The sequence below is a fragment of the Oryzias melastigma genome, linkage group LG1 (assembly GCF_002922805.2).
Source record: "Oryzias melastigma strain HK-1 linkage group LG1, ASM292280v2, whole genome shotgun sequence".
Classification (NCBI taxonomy): Eukaryota; Metazoa; Chordata; class Actinopteri; order Beloniformes; family Adrianichthyidae; genus Oryzias; species Oryzias melastigma.
Window position 1 is genome coordinate 4,456,051 of NC_050512.1, and position 5,247 is coordinate 4,461,297.

Genomic DNA, 5,247 nt, shown 5'->3' on the forward strand with positions numbered 1-5,247 from the left:
TTTTGGTTTCATATATGTTTTTTTATTATTATTAAATTCTTTTTATATATATCATCTTTTAAATGTTAATATCAACTTACTAGTCACGTGTTAGAATGAGACTGTCACAAAACAGGCAGACAGCTGGTTCCACGTGCAGCAGGTTTATTATTTTAGCTAAGAGTCCACAAAACTAAAGCAGGGTCAGACAGGCAGAGCTCATACACGAGCAGGGGATCATCCGAGAAGAGAGAGAGAGTAGTCAGAGTCCAGGTGAGGGTCAGGGGCAGGCGGCAGGCAATCAGAGGGTCAGAGACGGAAGATCAGGTCCAGGTATAAACGCTCGATACTGCAGGCAGGGTGGCACAAACAAATACTTCGCAGAGAGCGTGGCTCTGTGTGCTGCTTATGAAGCATGTGGGTGATTGTCTGATGGGAGACAGCTGAGCAGGAACCAGGAACTGTGTGCTGGGGCTTCTGGGAGATGAAGTGCAATTAGTACTCTGGTGACTTGTTCCCGCTGGTGCCCAGAGGGGGAGTCAGAGCCCTGACTCCTGACAGAGCCCCCCCCCTGCGAGCGACTCCGGAAGCGAGGGGCCATCCGACGCCGGGGTCGCCCACGAGGCCGGGCTGCTGGTCTGTCCGGGTGGCGACGGTGGAAGTCGCTGATCAGGGAGGGGTCGAGAATGTCTTCAGTGGCGACCCAGGAACGTTCCTCTGGGCCGTACCCCTCCCAGTCCACCAGATACTGAAGCCGACCATCCCGGCGCCGGGAATCCAGGATCTCCCTGACAAGTTAAGCCGCCTCACCATCCACCATCAAGGGGGGAATGCCGATGTCAGAAGATTCAGTCCGCGACCCCCCATCAGAAGGTCCATTGGCGGGTTTCAACAGTGAGACGTGGAAGGTGGGTGAGACGCGGTATTCAGAAGGCAACTGCAGGCGGTAAGACACAGGGGTAATTTGCTTGAGTACTTGGAATGGACCCACGTACCTGGGGCTGAGCTTTTTACAGGGAAACCTCAGCCTGAGGTCACGGGTGGAGAGCCAGACCCACTAACCGGCAGCCAAACTGGGGCCCTCACGGCGACGCCGGTCGGCCTGCTCTTGGGACCTACGGACAGCATGTCGAAGTTGCACATGGGCTGCTTTCATGTCTTCCCACAACGGCGAAACCATTCATCTACTGCAGGCAGCTCTGTGGGTTCACCCGACCAGGGGAAGAATGGCGGTTGAACTCCTAACACGCACTGGAAGGGTGAGATCTTCAAGGAGTTCTGGGCATATTCAGCCCAGACCAGGAACCGGCTCCAATCCTCCTGGTGTTGTGCACAGTAGGTCCTGAGGAACCGTGTGATCCCCTGATTCAGGCGTTCCACCTGGCCGTTGGACTGGGGGTTAACCGGAAGTGAGACTCACATTAATGCCCAGCCCCCGGCACATCTCCCGCCACACTCGTGAGGTAAACTGGGGTCCACGGTCCGACACAATATCCTCTGGGAGGCCGTAGTGCCGAAAGACATGAGTTATCAGCTGCTCCGCTGTGTCCATAGCAGTGGGTAGCTTGGGCAGAGGAATGAGTCGACAGGCTTTGGAGAAACGATCAATGACAGACAGGATCGTGGTGTTACCTCGTGAGCGGGGCAGGTCTGTGATGAAATCCACTGCGATGTGAGACCAGGGTCGTTGAGGTATGGGCAGAGGTTGCAGGAGTCCGGCCGGAAGCTGACGGGGAGACTTGGCCATTTGGCAGGAGGCACAGCTCGTCACAAACTGAGCCACGTCCGCCTGCATAGTAGGCCACCAGAATGTGTTTGACGTCAATGTTTGCGTCCCGGCCATACCTGGGTGTCCTGCTGCAGGCGTGTCATGCACCAGGTGAAGGACACGTTCCCGATGGGAAGGTGGGACGTATACTCGATTGACAGGGCAGGACGGAGGAGGTGGATCAGCAGCATTGCTTTCTGCAATCTCTGTCATAATGTCCCACTGCACTGGAGCCAGGATTAGAGAGGTGGGCTCGATGGACTCCGGAGCGACCAGTTCCTCAGCAGGGATGTTGTGGAGACGGGACAGCGCGTCAGCCTTCCCGTTTTTGGAACCTGGAAGATACGAGATCTGAAACTGGAAGCGAGAAATAAACAGAGACCATCGTGCCTGACGAGGATTAAGCCGTTTGGCAGACCTGATGTACTCCAAGTTCTTGTGGTCTGTCAGAACCAGGAACGGCTGAGTCGCTCCCTCCAGCCAATGCCTCCACTCCGAGAAAGCCTCCTTCATGGCCAGCAGCTCACGGTCCCCCACGTCATAGTTCCTCTCAGCTTTGTTCAGCTTCCGGGAAAAGTATGCACAGGGGAACATTTTGGCGGGCGTCCCGTGGCGTTGTGACAGGACAGCCCCAACCCCTGTGCTTGAGGCATCCACCTCCACAATGAATTGGGTGGACGGGTCTGGATGGTGGAGGATGGGAGCTTGCGTAAACCGCTGCTTTAGCTTCTGAAACGCCATGGTGGCCTCAGAGGTCCAGGGAAGTTGTTTGGGAGCTCCTTTCAGGAGAGAGGTGAGAGGAGCGGCCACTGTGCTGAAGCCCCGAATGAAACGCCGGTAGAAGTTAGCGAAGCAGAGGAACCTCTGCATCTCCTTCACAGTGGTTGGCTGAGGCCACTGTACCACTGCCTCCACCTTGTCTTGGTCCATAGCCACGCCTCCAGCACTGATCACGTAGCCTAGGAAAGAAATGGAGGTTTTGTGAAACTCACATTTCTCTGCTTTGGCGTACAGTCTGTGGGTGATCAGTCGTTTCAACACCTGCCGGACATGAGAGACGTGTTTCTCGAAGGTGTCAGAGTAAATCAGAATGTCATCGATATAAACAATGACAAAACGTTGCAGCAAGTCCCGGAAGACATCATTTACAAAAGCCTGGAAGACAGAAGGGGCATTGCAAAGCCCAAAGGGCATGACTAGGTATTCATAATGTCCAGATGTGGTCGAAAAGGCAGTCTTCCATTCATCCCCTTCTCGAATGCGGATGAGGTTGTAAGCACTTCTCAAGTCCAGTTTGGTAAAAAAGCGAGCTGTGCGAAGCTGTTCTAAGGCTGCCGGGACCAGGGGCAAGGGATAGCGGTATTTTACAGTCACATCATTTAGGCTGCGGTAATCAATGCAGGGTCTTAGGCCACCATCCTTCTTTTTGACATAGAAGAAGCTGGCCGAAGCAGGAGAAGTAGAGGCTTGGATGAAGCCTTTGGCTAGCTCCTCTTGGATGTACGTCTGCATGGCTTCTGACTCAGGCTGAGACAGTGGGAACACCCGTGGACGGGTGGGCACAGCTCCAGGCAGGAGGTCAATGGCGCAGTCATAGGACCGGTGCGGAGGGAGCTGTGTAGCATGCTGCTTGTTGAAGGCCTCACGCAGGTCCCGGTATTGGACCGGCAACCCCTCCTCCACACCTGCCGTGCTGATGTCCATGAGGGCGGCGGCCGCGATCGGCCGTGTGACTGCAGGAACAGACCCCCTAGAAGCTTGGAGGCAGTGTCGCTGGCAGTGAGCGGAGGTGAACGTGAGTTTGCGTTCTGACCAGTTTATATTGGGGTTGTGCTTCTCCAGCCAAGGCAGACCAAGGATGACAGGACAGCGGGAGGAGTCTATGGCGAAGAGGCGGAGGGTCTCATGGTGGCGGTCTGGTGCAATGACAGACGCCAGAGTCCAGGCGAGGGTCAGGGGCAGGCGGCAGGCATTCAGAGGGTCAGAGACGGAAGATCAGGTCCAGGTATAAACGCTCGATACTGCAGGCAGGGTGGCACAAACAAATACTTCGCAGAGAGCGTGGCTCTGTGTGCTGCTTAAGAAGCATGTGGGTGATTGTCTGATGGGAGACAGCTGAGCAGGAACCAGGAACTGTGTGCTGGAGCTTCTGGGAGATGAAGTGCAATTAGTACTCTGGTGACTTGTTCCCGCTGGTGCCCAGAGGGGGAGTCAGAGCCCTGACTCCTGACAGAGACATTCTTATAAAAAGGGTATGATGTTTCTTTTATTTTTCTTGTTGATAAGTGTTTTTTAGATCCCATATCTGCACACACAGAGAACACAGGATTCTAGTAGCACGAGATAATTTTAATTAGAGAAGGTCGTAAATTTTACTCCAATCATTCCAATTGGTTACCTCTCAACCAATCCCTGGGAAGAAGTCCGCTCCCAGGGCCAGAAGAAGAAGTTTAGATCAGATACACACAGAATGATGAAGAAGATCAGAGAAGATACAGAGACAAGCTCGAGACAAGCAACAGACTGACAACTTAGAACAAAGGAGAAAAACTTTAAACATTTTAGAAGTTCCGAGAGGAGAAAACTTCTGCGTATGCTTAGAGTTTTTGTGCAACCTTTTTCTCCAATTAATTTTGTAAATAGAATCTTCAAGTCATTTTAACTTTCGTATAGAATCTAATTTTTGTTTTTCTCTAATTCTCAGCGACCAAATAATTAATACGTTTTTTAGCCCGGGCAGCTTTGAAACTTTTAATATTGGTTGCTACCTTTTTTGTGGATAACTTATCCTCGACCACCTGAGACAAAGTTAACAGAACTTGAGCAGAACTGAACCGAATCTTCCTGTGGGTCAAGATTCAACTCCTGCACCTGGCTGGGATCTCGGCCCGAGTCACGCCTCGAAGCTCTCCAACGAATGGGGATCTCCACCTGGGTTCATTGGATCTACAGAACCAGATCTCCAGACCGTGGTGAGGAGTTTTCCTGCTCCAAAAAGTTGCTGTTTTGTGGTCAGAGTTAGATGTCTGCTCATTTAGAATCTTAGCTGCTAAATTCCTTCTTTTCACATTATAAACACCTCCTCTCTGCTCTCCTAAAACGTTTATTCCATCCTAGAACATACATTTACACACACACACATCCTCAGCCTAATTTACATAATTTTACTTTGTTTTATTCTTTATTTTATCTTTCTTTATTATTTTTGCTAGTTGCTGAAAGTTTGCTTCTAACTTTTACCTCTGAAAGTTATAATCAATTATGTGCTTTTATACTCAATAATCCTGTTTGTTAATCTAATTTGATACAATAAATAATCATTGATGTACCGTCGTTGTTTTGTCTCGTCATTTTCTAAGTTCATTGAAGACGTCCCTTCAAGGGTAAAGACACTTAAACTGAAGTGAGAGATTGATTAATTGATTATTACTTATTGATTAGAAGTAGCAGATGATCATTAATGAGTAATATTTTCCTTCATTACGAAGGTGGTGCCCCGA